The 26,303-nt window shown below is 38.8% G+C and overlaps 1 protein-coding gene across 25 annotated transcripts in view; it reads right to left on the reverse strand.

The window, feature by feature from the left end:
* Nucleotides 1–14,365, reverse strand: part of LOC127001217 (uncharacterized) — a 107,388-nt gene extending 93,023 nt beyond the window's left edge. For 23 of the 25 annotated variants that reach the window (XR_007754917.1, XR_007754915.1, XR_007754912.1 and 20 more), the window contains exon 1: nt 13,860–14,365. The gene's annotated coding sequence lies outside the window, so the exon portion shown is untranslated. The remainder of the gene's footprint in view (nt 1–13,859) is intronic. The other 2 variants (XR_007754898.1, XR_007754896.1) reach the window with 2 other exon arrangements.
* Nucleotides 14,366–26,303: the final 11,938 nt, after the last annotated feature.

The following is a 26,303-nucleotide window of genomic DNA, read 5'->3' on the forward strand; positions in this document are numbered from 1 at the left end:
TGCAAGCGGAGTGAAGGCTGCTAATGGAAGGAAAGGAAAGGAAAGGAGACAAAATGAAGAAAGGGAGAAGAAAAAGGGAAAGAAGAGAGGAGGAAGGAAGGAGGAAGGAAAGAAGGAAGGAAGAAAGGGAGGAAGACCATTTCGTATTACCCTTGCAAGCGGACTGAAGGAAGGGAAAGGAAGAGACAAAATGAGGAAAGGGAGAAGAAAAAGGGAAAGAAGAGAGGAGGAAGGAAGGAAGGCAGGCAGGGAGGAAGCAAGTCTATCCCGTATTAGCCTTGCAAGCGGAGTGAAGGCTGCTAATGGAAGGAAAGGAAAGGAAAAAGTTGGGGAGGAAACCCTGGGCGCTGAAGGACCGAAGCTGACGGCTCAATTATCTCAATTTTACAACTGAAATGCGTGTGACTTTTCCAAACGCGGTGCACCTGTCCGGCCACACCGCTGCCTGGGCCGGGGCTTGTGTTCTGTGTATGGGATTGTTTTCTTTTTATCCTCCGTCGGAGTTTTCGATTCCCCGGTAGACCACTAAGACCACTAACGAAGTCTTTATTTCCCTTTCGTTTCGAGGAAAAGCAGTTGTTGGTTAGATTGGGGCTTGGTCTCTTTAGCTCTTCTTAGTCCCCTCCCCCACCACCTCCCACACATACACACGGGTTCAATAGCTCAGTGGTTAAGCTCTGTCCTGTCATGTTCCGGTCTGGTAGGTTGAGGTTCGAGCCCGCTCAGACCGAAATATTTCCTCTGATTAGAAGTGGTTACTCTTCCCCCTTGAGCAAAGTGGATCAAGGGAGTATATATGTGGTGTGTGAAGGTCCCATGTAATGAACCTTGCTCTAATCGTGATCAGGTTGTGGTGAATTACACACACACACACACACACACACACACACACACGAGGAATTACTACTAAAAGAAGGAATTACCACCTGGAACACATGAGGACATAGTAAAAAATTGAGAAAGGGAAGATACTTGAGAGACATAAAGAAATATAGCTTCCCGCAAAGAAATATAGAGGTTTGGAACGGACTAAGTGAGGATGTAGTATCGGCGAGGAGTGTGCAAAGCTTTAAGGAAGAGTTGGATAAATGCAGACACGGAGACGGGACCACACGAGCGTAAAGCCCAGGTCCTGTAAAACTGCAACTAGGCAAATACAACTAGGTCAATACACACACACACACACACACACACACACACACACACACACACACACACACACGCTACGCAGTGCAGTATTCGAGGAGTTAGGCAAGTTTCCAAAGCCTACATATAACGTGCCCAGGATGTTATTGGGATGATGTACACGACGAAGCAGTTGTTATACACAGATCAGCGAAGCGAGGAACCTTCTCAGCCCGGGGTCTTCATCCGCTTAGCGCCGCGATAGTTTTAGGCCCGCGCCTGATGGGTATCTATCAAAAGCTTTCAGACCGAGGTAAAGATCAGTCTGTCGAGGTGAACGCTTCCCTGCAACTTTTTTTTTCTTCTTTTTTTATTGCCTTCTCATGCACCTCAATTTTTTTTTTTTTTTTCTTCCCGCCGCATATCAAGTTGTTTTTTTTGTTTTTCCTTCTGTTGACACGGTTGGTTCGTGCGTCTCCGTTTTCTTTTCTCTTTTCCTTCGATATGTTTTCAGTCTCTTTTTCGTTTTTCCTTTTTATTTCTTTTCGTCTGCTTTTCTCTTTTCCTTCAATCTCTTTTTTATTTTCCTTTTCCCTTTCCCTTCAGTTTCTTTTCAATCTCCTTTTCCTTCTTCCTTTTATTTCTGTTCGTCTGCTTTTCTCTTTTCTTCAATCTCTTTTCAATCTCCTTTCCTCTTTTCTTTCAATCTCTTTTCATTCTCCTTTCCTCTTTTCTTTCAATCTCTTTTCATTCTCCTTTCCTCTTTCCCTTCTATCTCTTCTCAATCTCCTTTTTTCCTTCCCTTCATTCTCCTTTCCTCTTTCCCTTCAATCTCTTTTCATTCTCCTTTCCTCTTTCCCTTCAATCTCTTTTCATTCTCCTTTCCTCTTTTCTTTCAATCTCTTTTCATTCTCCTTTCCTCTTTTCTTTCAATCTCTTTTCATTCTCCTTTCCTCTTTTCTTCAATCTCTTTTCATTCTCCTTTCCTCTTTCCTTTCAATCTCTTCTCAATCTCCTTTCAACCTCTTTTCATTCTCTATACTTCCTTTCTCCTTCCTTTTCCTTTTCTGTTTCCTTTCCTTTCTTCCTCCGGTCGTTCCTCTATTTCCTCCTCCTCCTCCCTTTGTTATTTCCTCCCACCGTGTGTGTGTGTGTGGGGGGGGGGGGGGGGGGAGGGGCCTGGCGGGGGTCACTAGCCGAGTTACGGGTCAGCCAACAATCACCTGTCTATTGTTCAGCCCATCTCATTACCAGGTGTTGACGTGAAGGGGACAGGTGCTCATTAAAACGTGACAGGTGAAAACACACACAGTCACACACACACACACACACACACACACACACACACACACACACACACAGGGAGAGAATGGAGCAAAATTAAATCACACAAAAATATGAATGTAAAAAAGGAAGTTAATTTAGAGGATACAGAAGAAGAAATGAAGAAAAAAAAAGCTAACCGAACCAACACACAAGTAGAGAAGGGCGCCAAAAAATATATACAAAAAAACATGAAATTAAAAAAAAAGAAGCTAATTTTAGACGATATTGAAGAGAAGACAAACAAAAAAAATCAGAAGTAAGAAAAAATATATATCCTCCTCCTTCTCCTCCTCTTCTTCCTCCTCCTCCTCCTCCATCTCTCTTTTTCCTTCTACCTTTTCCAATAGTCGATAAGAGATTCACCTCATCAATTAGTGGTTTTCGATCCTCTTACCAGCTTTTTTTTTTAGGTGATATCGTGTTTGTTTTCATCATTATAGTGTGTGTGTGTGTGTGTGTGTGTGTGTGTGTGTGTGTGTGTGTGTGTGTGTGTGTGTGTGTGTGTAAAGAGTACATCCCTTTCATTATCGTTCTTTTTCCTCTTTCCTCTTTTCTCTTCCTCTTTCCCTTCCCTTTCCTTTTCCCTTCTTTTCTTCTCTTCTTTCCCTTCCCTTTCCTTTTCCCCCTCTTCTTTCCCTTCCCTTTCCTCTTTTTCTTATTTCTCCATCTCCTCTATCTCCTCTTCTTCCCCTTCTCTTCATTTTCCTCTTTTCTCTTCCCTCTTCTTTCCCTTCCCTTTCCTCTTCCTCCAATTTTCTCCATCTCCTCTTTCTTCCCCTTCTCTTAATTTTCCTCTTTTCTCTTCCCTCTTCTTTCCCTTCCCTTTCCGCTTTTTCTTTTTTCTCCATCTCCTCTATCTCCTCTTCTTCCCCTTCTCTTCATTTTCCTCTTTTCTCTTCCCTCTTCTTTCCCTTCCCTTTCCTCTTCCTCTTATTTTCTCCATCTCCTCTAACTCTTCTTTCCTTCCACTCCACTTCTTCCCCTTCTCTCCTTCTTCCTCCTTTCTCTTCCCTCTTTTTTCCCTTCCCTTTCCTCTTCCTCTTATTCCCTTCATCTCCTCCAGCTCTTCTTTTCTTCCACTCCACTTCTTCCCCTTCTCTCCATCTTCCTCTTTTCTCTCCCCTCTCCCCTCCAGCTTCATCCATTTATTCCTCCCCACACCTATCTCCATTCTCCCTCCATTTCTTTCCTAACCAATTCCATTTTCATCTCTCTTATCTTCCTCCTCCTCCTCCTCCTCTCTTCCTTCTCTCTCTCTCTCTCTCTCTCTCTCTCTCTCTCTCTCTCTCTCTCTCTCTTGATGGCGATCTTGAAATGTACAGCGTCTTAAGGCAGTCACTTAATAACAGCGACTCACTGATACTAGGAGACTTTAACCTCCCCCATATCGACTGGGCGACACTGTCGGGTACAGAAGGTGAGTCCCATAGAATGATCGAATTTCTAGAGGAAAATTATCTAAGCCAAATGGTTTCTGAACCAACTCGACAAAATAACATACTTGACCTTGTTATAGCGACCCAAGATAACCTAGTCAGTAATGTCACGGTAGGAGAACACCTCGGTTCCTGCGATCATAAACTAGTGCGCGTTGACATTAGAGCTCAAACATCGGTGACTGAAAATAAAGTTAAGGTGCCCAATTTCAAAAGAGCCAACTTCGTAGAAATCCGACGAAAACTAATAGATATGCAACTATCAGATGACGGCAATGCAGAGGACGCGTGGCTAAACTTTAAAAATCACTTACTCACTCAGCAGGACACATTTGTCCCCTTGTGCGAGAAGCGAATTAACACTAATAAAAGTCCACCTTGGTTTAATAGCGAAATTAAACACTCAGTCAAGGAGAGAAAATTGTCTTACAGGTTAAAGAAAGACCAAAGCACGCCCGAAAACATTAGACTTTACAATGATGCAAGGCGACGAGTAAAAAGATTAGTGCATCAGGCAAAGCGTAGATATGAAGAAAATATTGCAGCCAACTGTAAAAATAATCCGAAATCCTTCTTCAGTTACATACACAACAGAAAGGCGATCAGAAGTGGAATTGGACCTTTAACAAACAGCGACGGTGCACTAGTGACTGACAGCCAACACGTTGCAAACCTATTAAATAATTACTTTTCCTCGGTGTTTAATAATAACAGTCCTCCCACCACCACCACCAACACCAGTACTAATGTAAATCCCGAGCATGCATTGTCTAACTTTGAAATAAAACCCGATGAAGTCCTTAAAGCCCTCAAATCACTTAAACAAATAAAAGTCCTGGACCTGATAAAGTATATCCAACTCTGCTGAAAGAAACAAAGAGCGAAATACTCTCCTCCTCACAACCGTATTCAATATGTCCGTGCGACAAGGCATCGTCCCTTCAGATTGGAAAAAGGCTAACGTGACATCGATTTTTAAGAAAGGAGACAAAAAAGTACCAGGTAATTACAGGCCCATTAGTCTAACTTCGGTTGTAGGTAAGCTACTTGAGGGCATAATTAGAGACAAAATTGTGAGTTACCTTGAAAGCCACTCATTAATTGGGGACTCACAACATGGCTTCCGAAACAAAAGATCCTGCCTATCAAATCTATTAACCTTTTATAACGACCTCTTCACTGTTTATGACGTAACCAAATCACTGGACGTAGTCTATCTTGATTTCCAGAAAGCGTTTGATAAAGTCCCGCATCATAAATTACTTTACAAATTAAAGCAAATAGGTATTGACGGTCAGGTAAACCAATGGATCGCGAATTGGTTGAGCAACAGACAACAAAGAGTAGTGATTGACGGATTTAACTCAGAGTGGGCGCCTGTCACTAGTGGCGTCCCTCAGGGCTCGGTTCTTGGCCCAGTGCTCTTCATTATTTACATCAACGACGTGGATGTTGGACTCAATAACCGCATTAGTAAATTTGCAGACGACACAAGATTGGTAACTCGGTTCTCACTGACGAAGACAGGCAAAGCCTCCAAGAGGATTTGCACAAAATTTCAGCTTGGTCGGATAGATGGGAGATGCCCTTTAACGTAGACAAGTGCCAGGTCCTTCAAGTTGGAACGAGGAATAAAAGTTTGATTACGAAATGCGCGGCGTTAAACTCAAAAGCGTTCAATGCGTCAAGGACTTGGGGGTCAAAATCGCGTCAAACCTCAAATTCTCACAGCAATGCATCGATGCAGCAAATAAAGCGAACACAATGTTGGGCTTCATTAAAAGAAACTTTTATTTAAGAATAAAGATGTAATACTCCCGCTCTACAACAGTTTAGTCAGACCCCACTTGGAATATGCGGTACAGTTTTGGTCTCCCCACCATGCAAAGGATATTGCTAAATTAGAAGGTGTTCAGCGTCGGGCAACGAAAATGATCCCTTCCTTGCGCAACAAATCCTACGAAGAAAGGCTTTCTACCCTTAACATGTTCTCTTGAGAAACGTCGCCTCCGAGGAAAACTGATCGAATGTTTTAAAATACTTAATGGTTTCACGAATGTAGACAGATCAACATTGTTTATGATCGATGACACTTTGCGCACGAGGAACAATGGCGTAAAACTCAGATGTAGACAAGTAAATTCAGACTGCACCAAATTTTTCTTCACCAACGTTGTAGTGCGAGAATGGAATAAGCTCCCATCATCAGTGGTCCAGTGTAACACGATTGACTCCTTCAAAAATAAGCTCGACCGTCACTTCCTTCAACTTAATATCAACTAGAGTAGAAATGCAACGTTTTGGAGTCTTCTGATTAATGTAAATTCACTTAGGTTTAAGGACAGACCACCAAGTCTGGACCATGGGGTCTGTGTGGTCTGATTTTCTATGTAAATCTATGTAAATCTCTCTCTCTCTCTCTCTCTCTCTCTCTCTCTCTCTCTCTCTCTCTCTCTCTCTCTCTCTCTCTCTCTCTCTCTCTCTCTCTCTCTCTTCCCCTTTGCTTAGTTACTTTATCTGCGTTACCTCTCTCCTATTTCCCTTCCTTACCTCCTCTCCCTCTCCCTCTCCCTCTCTCCCTAACGTAATTCGCAGACTGACATGTAGCGGGGGAACTTTCTGCGCGGAGTTTAAAGGTCAGATCCGCTGCCTCCTCCTCCACCCGTGCCAGCCAAACTACACTCGCTCTCTCTCCTTTACTAACCAAGAAGGCCGCGAGGGAAAGGTTAACATAATCATAAACAGTAATTGAAATGGTCTTGTGAAAATGGATAAATCAAAGGAGGTTGACACATGGCTGGCTTTCTCTGATTTCATGTCTTGTAAAACGTTAATATTAATCGATCTGGAAATTCGTGAGGGAGAGGAACATAAGCGAAAACAGTAATTGAAATGACCGCTTGTGAAAATGGATAGAAAGGGAGGTTGACACATGGCTGGCTTTCTCTGATTTCATGTCTTGTAAAACGTTAATATTAATCGATCTGGAAAGCCGTGAGGGAGAGGAACATAAGCGTAAACAGTAATTGAAATGGTCTTGTGAAAATGGATATATCAAAGGAGGTTGACACATGGCTGGCTTTCTCTGATTTCAGGTCTTGTAAAACGAAGACATTATAGGGAAAGCTTTATTTAATCTTGTCACCCTGGAAAGCCGTGAGAGAAAGGTTAACATAAACATAAACAGTAATTGAAATGGTCTTGTGAAAATGGATAGAAAGGGAGGTTGACGATGGCTGGCTTTCTCTGATTTCATGTCTTGTATAACGTTAATATTAATCGCTCTGGAAAGCCGTGAGGGAGAGGAACATAAGCGTAAACAGTAATTGAAATGAGCGCTTGGGAAAATGGATATATTAAGGGAGGTTGACACATGGCTGGCTTTCTCTGATTTCAGGTCTTGTAAAACGAAGGCATTATAGGAAAAGCTTTATCTAATCTTGTCACCCTGGAAAGCCATTAGAGAGAGTGTAATGCCAGTATTTAAATAAGGACGGAAAACAGAAATGTAGGAACCAAAAAGTAGTTGAAATATTGTAAGTAATTATAGGTATCGCTACTGCGTGGACTGTTCCCGGCGATACTTATAATTACTTACAATACTTAAACTACTTTTTTGCTTCCTACATTTATATTTCCCGTCCATATTTAAATACTGGCATTACGAGAGCAACCTAAACATTCATAGCGGTAATTCAAATGAGCTCTTATGAATATGTATTAAAAGAGAGCTTAACACATCTCTCACCTCTGCTATCATGTCTTGCAAAACGAAAACATCATCTAACTGTCTAAATTCAGCTTGCTTTTTTAATTTCATGTTTTTTTGTGTAATTTTTTTGGCTCCATTCTCTACTTGTGTGTGGGTTAGGTTGGCAGTATTTTTTTTTCTTTTTCATTTCTTCTTCTCTATCCTCTAAATTATCTTCCTTTTGTACTGTTATATTTTGGGGGGGATATTTTTTTTTCGTCGTCGTCGTGGAAAAGTAAGGTTACAGTTCAAACAAGACCTTAGCTTCTTCACTCTATAGTATAATTTGATAAAAGGAAGGACATGCAATCTAAACATGTGCTTTCTTCTCTCCCTCTCCCTCTCTCCCTCTCCTCCTTCCTTTTCCTTTTATTCTCCTCCATCTCCTCCAGCTCTTCATTCCTTCCATTCCACTTCTTCCCCTTACTTCAATCTTCCTCTTTCCTCTTCCCTCTCCCTTCCAATCCCATCCATTTATTCCCCTCCATGCCTTTCTCCTTTCTTCCTCCACTTCTTCCCTAGTCAATTCCATTCTTATCTCTCTTATCCCCTTCTTCTCTTTCCTTCGGGGGGGGGGGGGGTATCTGTTTTTCCGCTGTTCCATTTTCATCTATCTTATTCCCTTCTTCTCTGTCCTTCGTTTTTTTTATTTCTGTCTTTCCTCTGTCCTATTTCCTCTTCAGTTCTTCCCTAACAAGTTCTATTCTCATCTCTCTTATCGCCCTTTCTTCCCTTTCCTTCGTTTTCTTCTATGTCTTTCCTCTGTTCCATTTTTATCTCTCTTATCCCCTTCTCTTCCCTTCGTTCTTTTTATCTGTCTTTCCTCTGTCGTGTTTCCTCCTCCAGTTCTTTCCTAACAAGTTCCATTCTCATCTCTCTTATCTTCCTATCTTCCCTTTCCTTCGTTATTTCTATGTCTTTCTTCTGTTCCATTTTTATCTCTCTTATCCCCTTCTTCTCTGTCCTTCGTTCTTTTTTTCTGTCTTTCCTCTGTCCTATTTCCTTTCCATTTCTTTCCTAACCAGTTCCATTTTCATCTCTCTTATCTCCTCCCTTCCCTCTCCTTCGTTATTTTCTATGTCTTTCCTCTCTCCTATTTCCCTTCACCAGTAAGAATCAGACATCTTCATCCTCTCATTTTGCAAGCCATGATACAAGGTTGAAGTTTTCCTTTCTGTTACGTTCTTAAACCACTAATCAAAATCTGGGTGAAATATATATAATGGTAGTCTGATTAGGTATTTCGTTTACGTTTAGCCTATTGCGTCGGTAGGCTCTCTTGGCGGGACCTGGTTTTCGGCCCCACTCCGTTATGACGCGGGCAGGTGTTTTTTTTACAGTGGCGCTATCTTGCTTGGCTCACTGCTTTATGGAGAGAGGGAAGGAGAGGTTTTGTGGCATTTAATTAACCTGGATCTTTTATCTTATCTTATCTCTCTCCTCTTTTATCCACTTCTTTTTTTTATTTTGTGTGCGTTTCTGTCTGTTTCATTTCCCTTCTTTTTCATTTCCGACCTCACAACTCTCTCTCTCTCTCTCTCTCTCTCTCTCTCTCTCTCTCTCTCTCTCTCTCTCTCTCTCTCTCTCTCTCTCTCTCTCTCTCTCTCTCTCGAAATTCTTAGACCTGTACGGAAGTTCTGAAGATACCCTATATGAGAGAGAGAGAGAGAGAGAGAGAGAGAGAAAGGGGGAACACTACAAAAAATGAAAAAAAAAGTAGTAAATGGGAAAGATTGTGAGAGATTGAGGGAGGGGAGACTGGATGATAAATTATGTTAGGGAGGAAAAAAAGGGAAGAAGGAGGGAGGAAAGTAGAGGAGGAAAATGAACAAGAGGAAGTACAGATGAAGGGAAAAGAGAGAGAAAAGAAACAACATGAAGTAAATGAGAGTAAATGGGAAGGAAAATAAATTAGAAGCAAAGAGAAGTGAGATAAATTGAGGAGAAAGAAAGGAGGGAGATAACAAGAAATAGAGATAGAGAGGAAGGGAAAGGTGAGAGAAGAGAAGAAATAATGTAAATGAGTAAATGAGAAGTGGAAAACGAGTAAATAAAAAAGTAGGAAAGAGAAGCTTGAGATTATATTAAGGAAGGAGAAAAGAGAGAAAAAGTAAGGAAAGAAACAAAAAGAAGAGAAAGGAGATAGAAAGAAAAGACATGAAGTAAATGAGTAAATGGGAAATGGAAAACAAGTTGATAAAGAAATAGGAAAGAGAAGTTAGAGGTTATAATCATTAGGGAAGGAGAAAAGAGAGAAAGTAATGAATGAATGAGAAGAGATGGAAGAGGGAGAGATTATGAGAAGGAAAAAAAGAAAGGAGAATGAAGGTAGGAGAAGAAAAACGGAGAAATGAAATAAAGAAGGAAACAGAAAGGAAAGAAAAGCATGATGTAAATGAGAATAGATGAAAGAGGGAGAGATTATGAGAAGGAAAAAGAAAGGAGAATGAAGGTAGGAGAAGAAAAACGGAGAAATGAAATAAAAAAGGGAATAGAGAGAGAGAGAAAGAAAGCATAATATAAATAAGAAGAGATGAAAGAGGGAGAGATTATGAAGGAAAAAAGAAAGGAGAATGAAGGTAGGAGAAGAAAAACGAAGAAATGAAATAAAGAAGGGAATAGAGAGAGGGAAAGAAAGCATAATATAAATAAGAAGAGATGAAAGAGGGAGAGATTATGAGAAGGAAAAAAGAAAGGAAAGAATGAAGGTAACAGAAGAAAAGAAGAAATGTAATAAAGAAGGGTACAGAAGGGAAGGAAAGCATGACATAAATAAGAGTAGATGAAAGAGGGAGGAAGTAGCGAGCAAGGCAAAAAAAAAAAGAGTATTCATTAATGAGATGTTTAAGCAAGGGAGACTCAGGTTCCTCTCTCTCTCTCTCTCTCTCTCTCTCTCTCTCTCTCTCTCTCTCTCTCTCTCTCTCTCTCTCTCTCTCTCTCTCTCTCTCTCTCTCTCTCTCTCTCTCTCTCTCTCTCTCTCTCTCCTCCATCTTTTGTTCTCTCGCCCTTTCATTAGTTCTCACACACACACACACACACACACACACACACACACACACACACACTCACCCCTTATCGTGTATAGAACCTTAATCTTGTAACTTATTTTCGGCTCTCAAGAAACAAGAGAAACACTCCTCCTCCTCCTCTTCCTCTTCCTCTTCCTCCTCTTCCTCTTCCTCTTCCTCCTCCTCCTCCTACTACTACTACTACTACTACTACATAAAAGATACCTCCACCCATGTTTATTTTCCCTACTACTACTACTACTACTGCTACGACTACTACTACTACTACTACTACTACTACTACTACTACTACTACTATTACCACTTCTATAAAAACAAGTCAGAAATTTTAAGCAATAACCGAAGAAAAATATATTGAAAGAAACGTACGAGACAGCCGTTGGTTTTAAAGATCCTCTCTCTCTCTCTCTCTCTCTCTCTCTCTCTCTCTCTCTCTCTCTCTCTCTCTCTCTCTCTCTCTCTCTCTCTCTCTCTCTCTCTCTCTCACACACAGACACAGACACACACACACACACACACACACACACACAGACAGAAGGCCGACGATCAATGCAAATGACGATATATGATGATCCCAGCGAACGATTTAATAAGCGAACCACCGAACGAGATAATGAATGAATGAACGAAGCACTGAATCAACGAGCGAAGCAGTGAGTGAACGAACCGAACCACCAGAACAAGATAAAGTAAGAGGAAAGAGGAGCTATAGATTGTGTGTGAGTGGGAGGAAAGGAAGGAGATAATAAGAAATGGGGGATAACGAACAGGAAGAAGATGAACAAGTGAATGATTCGATACATAGACACAAAAAAGGGACTAATGATCTTTAAACTCGTCTGATATTTTGATTTCTTTCCTTCTCTTCTTATTTTCATTTATATTTTTCTTACCCTCTTTATTTCCCTCATTATTTTCTCTTAATAAGTGAATGATTCGATACATAGATACAAAAAAAGGAACTAATGATCTTTAAACTCGTCTGGTATTTTTGTTACTTTCCTTCTCTTCTTATTTTCAGTTTATATTTTTCTTCGTCTTTTAACTTCCCGTATTTTTTTTTCTCTTAACAAGTGAATGATTCGATACACAAGAACGCAAAAAAGGAACTAATGATCTATAAACTCGTATGGTATTTTTGTTACTTTCCTTCTCTTCTTATTTTCAGTTTATATTTTTCTTCCCCTCTTTTCTTCCCATATTTTTATTTATCTTAATAAGTGAATGATTCGATACACAAGAACGCAAAAAAGGAACTAATGATCTTTAAACTCGTATGGTATTTTTGTTACTTTCCTTCTCTTCTTATTTTCAGTTTATATTTTTCTTCCCCTCTTTACTTCCCTCATTTTTATTTATCTTAATTAGTGAATGATTCGATACACAAGGACACAAAAAGAGAAAATTATGACCTTAAACTTGTCTGATAATTTGGTTTTCTTTCTTTCCTCCTCATTCTCAGGTTCCGTTTTCCTTTACCTTACCCCTCCAATTATTTTCTCTCCTCCTACTTTTCTTATTGTTTTACTCTTTTCACATGACAGTCTGATATTATGATTTTTTTCAGTTTTTCAGGATGTTTTTTCTTCCTTTTCAGCCCCATTATTTTCTCTTCCTACTTTTTCATAATACTTTTTTTCCCTTATCCTTATTCATGGCAGCCTCAAACATCCAATTATGAGTAAACGTATAAAAGCACTGAACGAAAAGATATAAAAAAAAATTCAAATGAGATGAAAAATATAGAAAAAAACGCAAAAAAAACATTTCTGACCACCATCAAAAACTCCAATAATATTTGTAAGTTAGTGAAACGAGACAAGAAAGAAAGACAGACGAGAAAGCACAAAACGAAAGGAAAAAAATATCAAATAGGTGATAAAATATATAGAAAAAAATGAAAAAAAAATATTTCTGACCACCATCAAAAACTCCATTGATGTTTGTAAGTTGGTGAAATGAGACAAGAAGAAAGATAAGAAAGAGAGGAAGCATTAGACGAAACGAAGAGTCAAATGGGTGATGAAATATATTGAAAAAAATAGAAAAAAAAAGTCTGACCACCACAAAAAAACTCCATTAATGTTTGTAAGTTAGTGAAATTAGACAATAAAGAAAGAAAGAGAGGAAACACTAGACGAAACCAAAAAAAACAAATGGGTGATGAAATACAAGAAAGGAAAAAAAGAAAAAAAATATGTCTGACCTCCACAAAAAAACTCTATTAATGTTTGAAGGTTAGTGAAATTAGACAAGAAAGAAAGATAGACGAAAAAACATGAACGAAGCGAAGAAAATCAAATGGGTGATGAAATATATAGAAAAAAAAGAAAAAAAAAATAGTCTTACCACCATCAAAACTCTATTAATGTTTGTAAGTTAGTGAAATTAGACAAAGAAAGAAAGAAAGACGAGAAAGCACAGAACGAAAGGAAAAACAAAAACAAAAAACAAATGGGTGATGAAAAATATATAGAAAAACACGAAAAGAAAATCAAATGGAAAATGAAATACAGAAAAAAAATTACGAGAAAAAAAAATCAAATGGAAGAGGAAAAAATATATAGAAAAAAACGTAAAAATAAAAAAAATTAAAAATTACCCGATGAAAAACATATAGAAAAACATACGAGAAAAAAAAATTAAATGGAAAATGAAACAAAAAAAAAAGGCACGAGAAAAAAAAATCAAATGGAAAATTAAAAAAAAAATAGAAAAAATAACATGAAAAAATAAAATAAAACCTACCCGACCGCCATCAAAAATACTCCATTAATATTTGAAAGTTATTGAAATGAAACCGTGAATAATGAGTCTATTGTACGGTCAGATCTGTTATGCATCACCTCATAATAATATCATTCATAATAATCATCGTCGTTGTCATGCCAGTATATATAATTATGAAGCCGAATAGATCACTTAATTGAACATGCATTGGAGAGAGAGAGAGAGGGAGAGGGAGAGGAGAGGAGAGGAGAGGAGAGGAGAGAAAGAAAGAACGAAAGAAAGAAAGAAAGAATAAAAAAGAAGGAAAGAAAAGGAAAAAAGAAAACAAGAAAAGAAAGGAAAAAGGAAAAAAAGAAAGATAAAGAAAAGGAAAAAAAGGAAACAAGGAAAGAAAGAGAGAAAGGAAAAGAAAGAAAGAGAGAGAGACAGACAAACAGACAGCAAACACGAATTTCTACTTACAGTTAAAACTTCTTCAAAGACGTCACAAACACACACACATACACACACGCACAAACACACACAGACGAACACCACAACGTACACACAACACGACAGACAGATGTACGTGTGTGTGTGTGTGTGTGGGTGGGGGTGTGCGTGAATGTGTGTGAGAGTTTAAATCCACGTACACGATTTACAAAGTTTAACAGACACGGGAGCAGCAGCACATGAACTAGCCACTACGGGTACACACACACAGAAAACGTACACAGACGGATCACACAGACACAGCAGCGGGGATGATAATATAGTTAAAACACAGACCGATATACAGACTTCTTGAGTGACTTATTCCAGAGCCACAGGTCAAAGGTCACGCATGGCAGCTCTCAGACACGCACAGATAGAGTTCGAGGTCGACACAGCACCCACAGAGTCACTTCGGGGTCGCTGTGGTCTAGGGCGCGGCGCTGTGGGGAGGGAGATGCGGAGGGAGGTGCGACACTACCTTCCCGTCCGGCGGCCACGCGGCGTCTGGCGAGGAGGACCTGGCAGCTGGCTGATGTGATGGGCGGGTTTGCACGTGGATTCCCAGATCGGCTTTTGTTTTTTTTTCCCTTGCTCCTTCCTCTCGATCTTGCTATCTATCTATCTATCTATCTATGTTTTCCTCTCTCTTTCTCTCTTTCTCTTGTATTTTTTTATCTCTTATTTCGCTGTCAATCTCAATCTATCCCTGTAGTTTCCTCTGTTTCTTTCTCTCTCGTTCTCTTTTCCTGTCTATCTTGATCTTGCTCTTTCTATCTATCTATCTATGTTTTCCTCTCTCTCTCTCTCTCTCTCTCTCTCTCTCTCTCTCTCTCTCTCTCTCTCTCTCTCTCTCTCTCTCTCTCTCTCTCTCTCTCTCTCTCTCTTCTTGCCTGTATCCCTTTCCTCTCGACTTTTTTTTTTCTTTCTCTCAATCTCTGTAGTTTCCTCTGTTTCTCTATCGTTCTCTCTTCCTGTCTATCTCGATCTCTCTCTCTCTCTCTCTCTCTCTCTCTCTCTCTCTCTCTCTCTCTCTCTCTCTCTCTCTCTCTCTCTCTCTCTCTCTCTCTCTCTCTCTCTCTCTCTCTCTCTCTCTCTCTCTCTCTCTCTCGTTCTCTCTTCCTCCATATTTCCTTTTCCTGTCAACAACTTTTTTTTTCTCTCGCTCTCTATCTATCTCTCTCTCTCTCTCTCTCTCTCTCTCTCTCTCTCTCTCTCTCTCTCTCTCTCTCTCTCTCTCTCTCTCTCTCTCTCTCTCTCTCTCTCTCTCTCTCTCTCTCTCTCTCTCTCTCTCTCTCTCTCTCTCTCTCTCTGCTTATCTATATCTCTATTTATCTATCTATTTCTACAACTTCCACTCTTTATCTATCTATCTACATCTCTATCTATTAACCTATCTACATCTACCTTGCTTTCTTTCTTTCTTTCTATCTATCTATACCTCTCTCTGTCTATGTATCTATCAGTCTCTTTTCTCTTCCACTCTTTATCAGTCTATGTCTCTCTATATATACCTATCTACCTGCGTCTCCATCTCTTTCTGTATCTCTCTATCTTTCTTTCTCTACTTATTTCTATCTATCTTTCTATCTTTCTATCTTTCTATCTATCTATCTTTCTATCTATCTATCTGTCTGTCTGTCTATCTATCTATCTATCTGTCTGTCTGTCTGTCTGTCTGTCTATCTGAGTCCAGTCAGTTGGGAAGAATTCAGCGACAGGTTTAATTAGTTTTCTCGAGGCTGTTCTATCATTTTTTCTCTCTCTCTTTTTCGTCCAGGTAACTTCCCTTAACTTTTTTCGTGCGTTTTGTTGTTGTTGTTGTTGTTGTCGTTGTTGTTTATTTCTTTTTGTTTTGTTTAATTCTTCCTTTCCTTGTTTTTTTTTTTGTTTTGCTTTTTCACTTATTTTTTTTACGTTGATGCTCGTTGTGGTATTTTGCTTGCTACTTTTTTTTACTTCATATTTTCAGGGATTTTTATTTCTTATTTGTCTTCCTATGTAGTTTCTTCTTCATTTTCTTCTTTTTTCTTCATTTTCTTCTTTATCTTCTTCTTCTTCTTCTTCTTCTTCTTCTTCTTCTTCTTCTTCTTCTTCTTCTTCTTCTTCTTCATCGTCTTCTTCCTCCTCGTCTTCATCATCGTCTCCTTTTCTTATTCTAATTCTTCTTCTTCTTCTTCTTCTTCTTCTTCTTCTTCTTCCTCGTCGTCTTTCCTTTCCGTCAATTATATCCAAGTTCCTCTCTCCCACCTTTCCTTCCTGTTTCATCTCCAGTTTCCTTCGTTTACTTTTTTACACAAGTTTCCCTTTACTCTTTTTTACACAAGTTTCCCTTTACTCTTTTTCACACTCGTTTACTTTTAGTCTTTTTTACACAAGTTTCCCTTTACTCTTTTTCACACTCGTTTTCTTTTAGTCTTTTTTACATTAGTTTCCCTTCTATTCTTTTTCACACTCGTTTTCTTTTAGTCTTTTTTACATTAGTTTTCCTTTACTCTTTTTCACACTCGTTTTCTTTTAGTCTTTTTTACATTAGTTTCCCTTTAGTCTTTTTCACACTCGTTTTCTTTTGTTTGCTTTTCCAGTTTCTTTTATTAATTGTTTCTTTGGTTTTATTAATTCAAGTTTCTTTTGTTTATTGTTTTATACGAGTTTATTTTATTTCTCTTTTAGTTTCTTTTCTTTATTTCCAGGTTTTTTTGTTTCCTTTCTTTTACTCTTTCTATTTCTTTTGTCTTCATTTTTATCTCAGTTTCTTTTGTCCAGTCTTTTATTTTCCTCTACTTACTCTTTTGTGTCGCTCTCCTTTGTTTAATATTTACTTTCCAGCTTCCTTTGTTCCCTCTCCTTCTCCTTCTCCTCCTCCTCCTCTTCCTTTTCCTCTTCATCTTCTTCTTCTTCCTCCTCCTCCTTCTCCTCATCTTCCTTGCCTTAAGCGGACACACTCATCCATAAGAAAATCTGCACATCACTAATCTCTTCTCCTCTTCTTCTTCCTCCTCCTCCTCCTCCTCCTCTTCTTCTTCTTCCTCCTCCTCCTCTTTTTCAGCGTATTCGTCCTTCTTCTTCCCTTTTATTTCCTGGGTTTTTTTTTCTTGTCTTTGTTTATTTTTTTTCTTTAATCATTCGTAACCTCCCCGTCTTGTTGTTGTTGTTGTTGTTGTTGCTGTTGTTGTTTTCGTCGGCTTATTTTTCTTTTGTTCTTCCTTCATATTTCGCTTATTTTTTTTCATGGTTACTTCTTCTTCTAGTTTTCTTCTTCTTCTTCTTTTTCTTCTTCTTCTTTTTCTTTTTATTTTTATTTTTATTTTTATTTTTCTTCTCCTTCTTTTTCTTCTTCCTCTTCCTGTTTTCTCCTCTGCTTTCTCCTCTCTTCTTCTCTCTTACTTCTTCTTCCTCCTTTTTCCTTCTTCTCATGTTCTTTTTTCCTCTAATTTCTTCTTCTTCTTCTTCTTCTTCCTCTTCCTGTTTTCTCCTCTGCTTTCTCCTCTCTTCTCTCTTCTTTCTTCTTCCTCGTTTCTCCTTCTTCTCATGTTTTTTTTTCTCTAATTTCTTCTTCTTCTTCTTCTTCTTCTTCTTCTTCTTTTTCCTGTTTTCTCCTCTGCTTTCTCCTCTCTTCTTCCCTCTTCCTTCTTCTTTCTCCTTTTTCCTTCTTCTCATCTTCTTTTTTCCTCTAATTTCTTCTTCTTCTTCTTCTTCTTCTTCTTCTTCTTCTTCTTCTTCTTCTTCGTCTTCGTCTGCTTCTTCTTCTTTTTCCTCCTCCTCTAGCGCCTCTTCTTTTTTTTTCTTTCTCCTTCTTCCCTTTCTCCTTTACTTCTTCTTTTTTCTATTCCTTCTCACTCTCTTCCTCCTCCTCCTCCTCCTCCTCCTCTTCTTCGTTTTTCTTTTTTTTTTCGTTTCTCGGCCTCCGCGTCACCTGTCCTCTCTCTCTCTCTCTCTCTCTCTCTCTCTCTCTCTCTCTCTCTCTCTCTCTCTCTCTCTCTCTCTCTCTCTCTCTCTCTCTCTCTTCATTTCCAATTCAATTTTTTCTTGCACTTTTTTATCCTTTCTCTTTTTTTTATGGAGGGAAAACATTCTCTCTTCATCTCTCTCTCCCTTCTGCATCTCTTTCATACTTTCTCTTTTTCCTTTCCTCCTCCATCTCCTTTCTTTCCAATTTCTCCTTTCCCCTCTTTTCATTTTCCTCCTTTGCTTTCCCTTCTTTACTTTCCTTATTCTTTTCTTTATCCTCTTTTACACCTTCACTTCTTTTCTTTCTCTTTTCTTATCATCTCCTTTCTTTTCCATTTATCCTTTGCACTGTTTTTCCTTTTCCTTCCTTTTTCTTCTTTTCTTCTTCATCATCTCTTTCATACTTTCAATCTTTCTCTTTTTTCCTCGTTATCTCCTACCTTTCACATTTCTCTTCTGCCTTTTTATCATTTTCCTTCCTTTTCTTTCTTTATTTCTCTTATTCTTTCCTTCATTCTCTGCCATGCCTTCTTTTTCTTTCCTCCTCTTCTTTTTCTTTATCAGGTTCTTTCTACTTTCCCCTCTTATTCTTTTCTTTCCTTTTATCTTTCTTTCTTTCTCTCATTCCTTCCTTCAACCTCTCTTTCATATCTTTTTATTTCTTCCTCTTTTTTTTCTTTATCAGGTTCTTTTTCCTTTCCCCTCTTATTCTCTTCTTTCACTTTTTCTTTCTTTCTTTCTCTCATTCCTTCCTTCAACCTCTCTTTCATTCCATCTTTTTTTCCTCTTCTTTCCTTTCCTTATCATCTCTTTTCTTTCCCATTTCTTCTCTACCTTCTTAATCTTTTTCCTTCCTTTTCCTTCTTTAATTCTCTCATTCCTTCTTGCAATCTCTTTTTCTTTCCATCTTTTTTCTTTCCTCCTCTTTCCTTTCCTCATCATCTCCTTTTTTCCCATTTCTTCTTTGCCTTCTAAATTTTTTTCCTTCCTCTTCCTTCTTTAAATCTCTGATTCATTCCTTCAACCTTTTTTCATATTTTTTTCTTTCCTCCTCTTTTTCTTTTTTTATCAGCTTCTTTCTTTCCCATTTCTCCTTTTCCTCTTTTACTTCTCTTAATTTTTCTTTCAACCTCTTCTTCATTTCTTTATTTTCTTTCCTCTTTTCTCTCCTCACCAGCTCCTTTCTTTATTTTTTCCTTCCTTTTCCTTTACTTCTTTCACTCCTTCCTTCATCCTCTCTCCTTTCATCCTTTCTCCTTTGCTTCGTACCTCACCTTTTTCCTTCCTTTTTCTTCTTTCCTCCTTATCACAATCTCTTCTTTCCTCCACTCCTCCTCCTCCTCCTCCTTCCCCCACCCCCCAAAGACAATCTCCTCCTCCTTGTCATGTAAAGAAGATGCAAAGTACTTTTAGCATAATGACCAAGAGATTGTTTTTTCTTAAGCCCTGCAAGACTGATGTACGCGAGGGCTGTTTGTGGTTATGGGGGTCATAGGGGGGGGAGAGAGGGAAGGGGTAGGGGGTCGTGGGGGGAGGGGGTGTGGGTACGTGTGTGTTAGTGTGTGTGTGTGTGTGTGTGTGTGTGTGTGTGTGTGTGTGTGTGTGTGTGTGTGTGTGTGTGTGTGTGTGTGTGTGTGTGTGTGTGTGTGTGTGTGTGTGTGTGTGTGTGTGTGTGTGTGTGTGTGAATTTGATTTTGTTTTTGTTTTTCCGTTTCATGGATAAATCACCACTCTGTCTGTCTGTCTATATATCTGTTGGTCTGTCTGTTTGTCTGTTTGTGTGTCTGTCTGTCTGTCTATATATCTGTTAGTCTGTCTGTTTGTCTGTTTGTGTGTCTGTCTGTCTGTTTGTCTGAATATATAAGAATGTCTGTGTCTGTCTGTCTGTCTGTCTGTATGTATGTATGTATGTGTGTATGTCTCTCTCTCTCTCTCTCTCTCTCTCTCTCTCTCTCTCTCTCTCTCTCTCTCTCTCTCTAACGCCATTATCTTAAGTCAACCAAGTAAAAAAAAAAACAATCGAATCCCCTTATTATTCTCATCCATTTTCTTTTTTTTTTTGCGGTAAACTCTACTTTATTTTTTTATCCGTATTGGTCTAGTATAAATTCCATAATGTTCGTTCACTTTTCTATTGATTTCGTTCATTTCTCACGTTTATTTACTCTATTTTTCGTAACTGTTCGCCTCTTTTCTTTCTTTTTTCTTTCTTTTTTTTCTCATATCTGACGTTCACAATCACCTTCATTTTTCTTTTTTTCTCATACCTGACGTTCACAATCACTTTCATTTTCCTTATTCGTGTTCCTGTAGTATAGATTCCATGATATACGTTCACCTTTCTATTGATTTCCTTCATTTTCACGTTTATTTCCTCTTTTTTTTCTTCTTTTTTTCGTTTGCTTTTAATTCCTTTCTTTCCAACTCACCTTCATTTTCATTTTCCTTATTCGTGTTCCTGTAGTATAGATTCCATGATATACGTTCACATTTCTATTGATTTTCTTTATTTTCACGTTAATTTCCTCTTTTTTTAGTTTTTTTTTGTTTGTTTTCTTTATATTCCTTTCTTTCCAACTCACCTTCATTTTCATTTTCATTTTCCTTATTCGTGTTCCTGTAGTATAGATTCCATGATGTACGTTCACTTTTCTATTGATTTCCTTCATTTTCAAGTTAATTTCCTCTTTTTTTAGTTTTTTTTTTTTTGTTTGTTTTCTTTATATTCCTTTCTTTCCAACTCACCTTCATTTTCATTTTCATTTTCCTTATTCGTGTTCCTGTAGCATAGATTCCATGATATACGTTCACCTTTCTATTGATTTTCTTTATTTTCACGTTAATTTCCTCTTTTTTTGTTTTTTTTTGTTTTCTTTATATTCCTTTCTTTCCAATTCACCTTCATTATCATTTTCATTTTCCTTATTCGTGTTCCTGAAGCATAGATTTCATGATGTACGTTCACCTTTCTATTGATTTCCTTCATTTTCACGTTTATTTCCTCTTTCTTCTATTTTTTTCCACTTCTTTTCTTTCCTCACTAACTTTTTTTACCCATTTCGCCTTTACTATTTGTCTCAACTTTTTCCTTCCCTTTCCTTCTTTGCTCCTTATCACAATCCTTCTTTCCTCCTCTCCTCCTCCTCCTCTTCCTCTTCCTCCTCCTCCTCCTCCTCCTCCTCCTCCTCCTCCTCCTCCTCCTCCTCCTCCTCTTCCTCCTTCTCCTCTTCCTCTTCCTCCCACCCCTCCAAACACCATCTCCTCCTTGTTATTCCTTTCTTTCAAACTCAACTTCATTATCATTTTATTATAGATCAAATAATACATGTTCACTTTCCTGTTAATTTCGCTCATTTTCACTTTTCTTTTTTCTCCTTTTATCTCTTCCTTTCTTTCTTTTGTCTTTTTCTTATTTTTCTAGTGTTCCTTTTTCTTCCTTTCTTTCCAACTCACCTTCATCATCATTTTAGTATAGATTAAATAATACATGTTCACTTTCCTGTTGATTTTGGTCATTTTCACTTTTTAATCTTTTTTCTCCTTTTTTCTTTCTCTTCCTTTCCTTCTTTCGTCTTTTTTTAGTTTTTTCTAGTTTTTTTTCGTCCTTTCTTTCCCTCTCACCTTCATTAGCATTTTCGTATACGTTCAATAATACATGTTCACTTTCCTGTTGATTTTGGTCATTTTCACTTTTTAATCTTTTTCTCCTTTTTTCTTTCTCTTCCTTTCTTTCTTTCGTCTTTTTTATACATGTTCACTTTCCTGTTGATTTCGCTCATTTTCACTTTAATTCTCTTTTTTTCTCCTTTTTTCTCTTCCTTTTTTTCGTCTTTTTTATTTTTCCAGTGTTCGGTTTCATCCTTTCTTTATCTCCCACCTTCCTTATCATCTCGGCCTAATCGTGTTCCCTTCCCTCCATTTCTTCCTTATCTCCCTCTCTTTTATCTCCCTTCTTAAACTTTTCTTCGTCTTTTTATTGTTCAGCTCCGTTTTCTTCATTCTCTCCTATTTCCTTCTTTCTTTCTATTTCCGCTAACTTCCATTTTTATTTCTTTTAAGTGTTATTTCTAAGTTCGTTTCTTCCTTGATTCAATTTTAATACCTTCAGAAGACCTTGTAATCTTCCTCCTCCTCCTCCTCCTCTTCTTCTTCGTATTCTTCTTCTTCTTGTTCTTCTTCCTGTTCTTGTTCTTGTTCTTCATTTTCTTCTTCTATTTCTTCTTCTTCTTCTTCTTCTTCTTCTTTTCTTATTATTATTATTCTCGTTCTAATTCTTGTTCTAATTCTTGTTCTTCTTGTTCTTCTTGTTCTTTTTCCTCTTCTTCTTTTTCTTCGTCTTCTTCTTTAATCTTAACGTCAACAATATTTCCTATCTTCATTTTTTCCTCCCTTCTTATTTTTTATTTCCCTCGTCTTCCTCTTTTTCAGTCCTCGTCATCTCTTATCATCCTCCTTTTCCTCCTCCTTTTCTTCTTCTCCCTCATCATTATCATCATCATTTTTTTATTCTTTTGTCACATTCTATTTTTTTTCATTTTTTTTCCTTTCCATATATTCCTTTTTTTCTCGTTATTTTTTTTACATTCCTCTTTCTGCTCCTCCACTTTACCTAATTATCTTTCTCCTTCTTCCTTTGCCTCCTTATTCCTCTCTTCTTAATTACCTATCTCCCTTTTTCTCTTCTTCCTCTCTTCATCAACTTGTTTTGCTTCATCTTCTTTCTAATTTCTTTCTCTTTTTTTCTTCTATTTTTCTCAGTTTCCTTCCATGACTTCTTTTCCTCCTTCCTTCCTGTCTTTCCTCTTCCCTTTTTCCTCATTGTCAGTCTCGTCTCCCACTTCCTCTTTCTTCTTTTTTTCATTCTTTTCTTTCCATTTGTTCCTTTTTTTCGTTTTTTCTTCCACTTCCCTCAATCCTCTTTCTCCCTCCTTCTTCTCCATATTCCTCTCTTCTTAATTAGCCACCCCATTTTCTTTTCTTTCCCTTCTTCATCAACGTGTTTGCTTCATCTTCTTTCCAATTTCCTTCTCTTCTTTTCCTCTCCCTTTCCTCAGTTTTCTTCCATTTCTTCTTTTCCTCCTTCCTTGCTGTCTTTCCTCTTTCCTCATTTTCAGTCTTGTCTTCTTTCCAAATCCTTTCTCTTCTTTTCTTCCATTTTTCTCAGTTTCCTTCTATAACTTCTTTTCCTCCTTCCTTCCTGTCTTTCCTCTTTCCTCTTTCCTCATTTTCAGTCATGTCTCCCACTCTTACTTTTCTTTAACAGTTCCTCTTTTTTTCGGTAAGAGGATGAAGCTTATTTTCCTTCACAACATAAGTAAATTACGTAAACTTTTCTCCATTAAGAGGCGTCGCTATATTAAAACAAAATCGCAAGTTGGTTTTAATACTCCGTCTGCTCGTCTTCTTGATCCAGACGGCGGCCAGGAAGGGATGAAACTAAGGTTACATATACGGCCTAAATAACCTCTCTTTTTTGGGCTTCTCATTCTATATTATCAGACGCTTTCGCCTCTCACATTAATTTCCAAAGGTCAAAAAAAGAAGATTAGTCGGGTTCTAATGAGTGTTTCTTTAGGATCACGGTACAGAGGAAGGGTCAGACTACCACCAGGCTCATAAAACTACCCCTGGAAATGCCCCCCACGACTACGAAAGCCTTGTCACCTATTTCCAAAGGTTAAAAACGAGATTCTAATGAGTGTTTCTTTAGGATCACGGTACAGAAGAAGGGTCAGACTACCACCAGGGTCATAAAACTACCCCTGGAAATGCCCCCCACAACTCCTAGGAAAGCCTTGTCAAATGTGTGTGCTTAGGGGGGTGAAGAGCTTAAGAATATGACCCAAAAAGGAGATTAATCGGGTTCTAATGAGTGTTTCTAAAGGTTCATGGCACAGAAAAGGGTCAGACTACCACCAGGCTCATAAAGCTACCCCTGGAAATGCCTCCAACTCCTACGAAAGCCTTGTCACCTATTTCCAAAGGTTAAAAACGAGATTCTAATGAGTGTTTCTTTAGGATGACGGTACAGAGGAAGGGTCAGATTACCACCAGGGTCATAAAACTACCCCCGGAAATGCCCCCCACAACTCCTACGAAAGCCTTGCCAAATATGTGTGCTTAGGGGGCGAAGTGTTTAAGAATATGACCCAAAAAGGAGATCTATCGGGTTCTAATGGGTGTTTCTTTAGGATCACGGTACAGAAGAAGGGTCAGACTACCACCAGGGTCATAAAACTACCCCTGGAAATGCCCCCCACGACTACGAAAGCCTTGTCACCTATTTCCAAAGGTTAAAAACGAGATTCTAATGAGTGTTTCTTTAGGATCACGGTACAGAAGAAGGGTCAGACTACCACCAGGGTCATAAAACTACCCCTGGAAATGCCCCCAACTCCTACGAAAGCCTTGTCACCTATTTCCAAAGGTTAAAAACGAGATTCTAATGAGTGTTTCTTTAGGTTCACGGTACAGGAGAAGGGTCACACTACCACCAGGGTCATAAAACTACCCTGGAAATGCCCCCCACAACTCCTACGAAAGCCTTGTCAAATGTGTGTGCTTAGGGGGGTGAAGAACTTAAGAATATGACCCAAAAAGGAGATTAATCGGGTTCTAATGAGTGTTTCTAAAGGTTCATGGCACAGAAAAGGGTCAGACTACCACCAGGCTCATAAAGCTACCCCTGGAAATGCCCCCAACTCCTACGAAAGCCTTGTCACCTATTTCCAAAGGTCAAAAACGAGATAAATCGGGTTCTAATGAGTGTTTCTTTAGGTTCATGGTACAGAAGAAGGGTCAGACTACCACCAGACTCATAAAACTACGCCTGGAAATGACCACAACTCCTACGAAAGCCTTACCAAATATGTGGGATTAGAGGGCGAATTGTTTAAGAATGACCCAAAAAGGAGGTTAATCGGGTTCTAATGAGTGTTTCTTTAGGTTCACGGTACAGAAGAAGGGTCACACTACCACCAGGGTCATAAAACTACCCCTGGAAATGCCCACCACAACTCCTACGAAAAAGCCTTGTCAAATATGTGTGCCTGGGCGCCGAAATGCTTAATAAAGAATATAACCGTTTATGTCTCGCCCTTGAGCTGCTTCCTCTGCTGTAAAAAATTGAGTTTCTAAGACGACCTGACACCCATCACCCTAAAAGCCTCACAAACCTCAATCTTGTAAGCATGAGGGAGAATAATCTCTGTATTATGCTAAAAATAGTTTGCATCTACTTTACATGCCAACCAGGAGGAGATTGTGTTAGGGGTGACGAAGGAAAAGGAGGAAATTGGAGGAGAGGAGAGATGAGGTGAAGGAGAAAAGAGAAAGGAAGCTTCGAAGAGAGAGAAACAAGATGAGAATATGATCACTGGAGAGAGAGAGAGAGAGAGAGAGAGAGAGAGAGAGAGAGAGAGAGAGAGGAAAAGAAGAGAAGAAAATTGGAAAGAAGATAAAAACATAAGGGAAACAAAAGAAAATGGGGATAGGTAATTAAGAAGAGAGTAACGAGGAGGCGAAGGAAGGAGAAAGTGGATCAGCAAAAAGTGGAGGAGTGGAAAAATAACCAGAAAAAAAGGAATATATGAAAAGTGGAAAAAGTTTGAATGACGAGGCCGAATTGGGAGGTGAATGAAAAACAAATGATGTGCTGGGGAGTGACGGGAGGGAGGGAGGAGTGTAGTAGAGGAGGGATGAGGTGAAATAGGAGAGAGAAAGGAAGTTTTGAAGAGAGGGAAACAAGTTGAAGGATGTGATCATAAGGAAGGTAGTCCAGGATGATATTGGTAAGTTAAAGAAAAACTAATGTTGTGTTGGGGGTGATGGGAGGGAGGGAGGCGAGTGTAGGATAGGAGGGATGAGGTGAAATATGAGAAAGAAAGGAAGTTTTGAAGAGAGGGAAACAAGTTGAGAGATGTGATCATAAGGAAGGTAGTCCAGGATGATATTGGTAAGTTAAAGAAAAACTAATGTTGTGTTGGGGGTGATGGGAGGGAGGGAGGCGAGTGTAGGAGAGGAGGGATGGGGTGAAATAGGAGAGAGAAAGGAAGTTTTGAAGAGAGGGAAACAAGTTGAGGGATGTGATCATAAGGAAGGTAGTCCAGGATGATATTGGTAAGTTAAAGAAAAACTAATGTTGTGTTGGGGGTGATGGGAGGGAGGTAGGAGGGTGTAGGAGAGGAGGGATGGGGTGAAATAGGAGAAAGAAAGGAAGTTTTGAAGAAAGAGAAACAAGTTGAAGGATGTGATCATACGGAAGGTAGTCCAGGATGATATTGGTAAGTTAAAGAAAAACTAATGCTGTGTTATGGGTGATGGGAGGGAGGTAGGAGGGTGTAGGAGAGGAGGGATGGGGTGAAATAGGAGAAAGAAAGGAAGTTTTGAAGAAAGAGAAACAAGTTGAAGGATGTGATCATAAGGAAGGTAGTCCAGGATGATATTGGTAAGTTAAAGAAAAACTAATGCTGTGTTGGGGGTGAT

The sequence above is a fragment of the Eriocheir sinensis genome, chromosome 20 (assembly GCF_024679095.1).
Source record: "Eriocheir sinensis breed Jianghai 21 chromosome 20, ASM2467909v1, whole genome shotgun sequence".
Lineage (NCBI taxonomy): Eukaryota > Metazoa > Arthropoda > Malacostraca > Decapoda > Varunidae > Eriocheir > Eriocheir sinensis.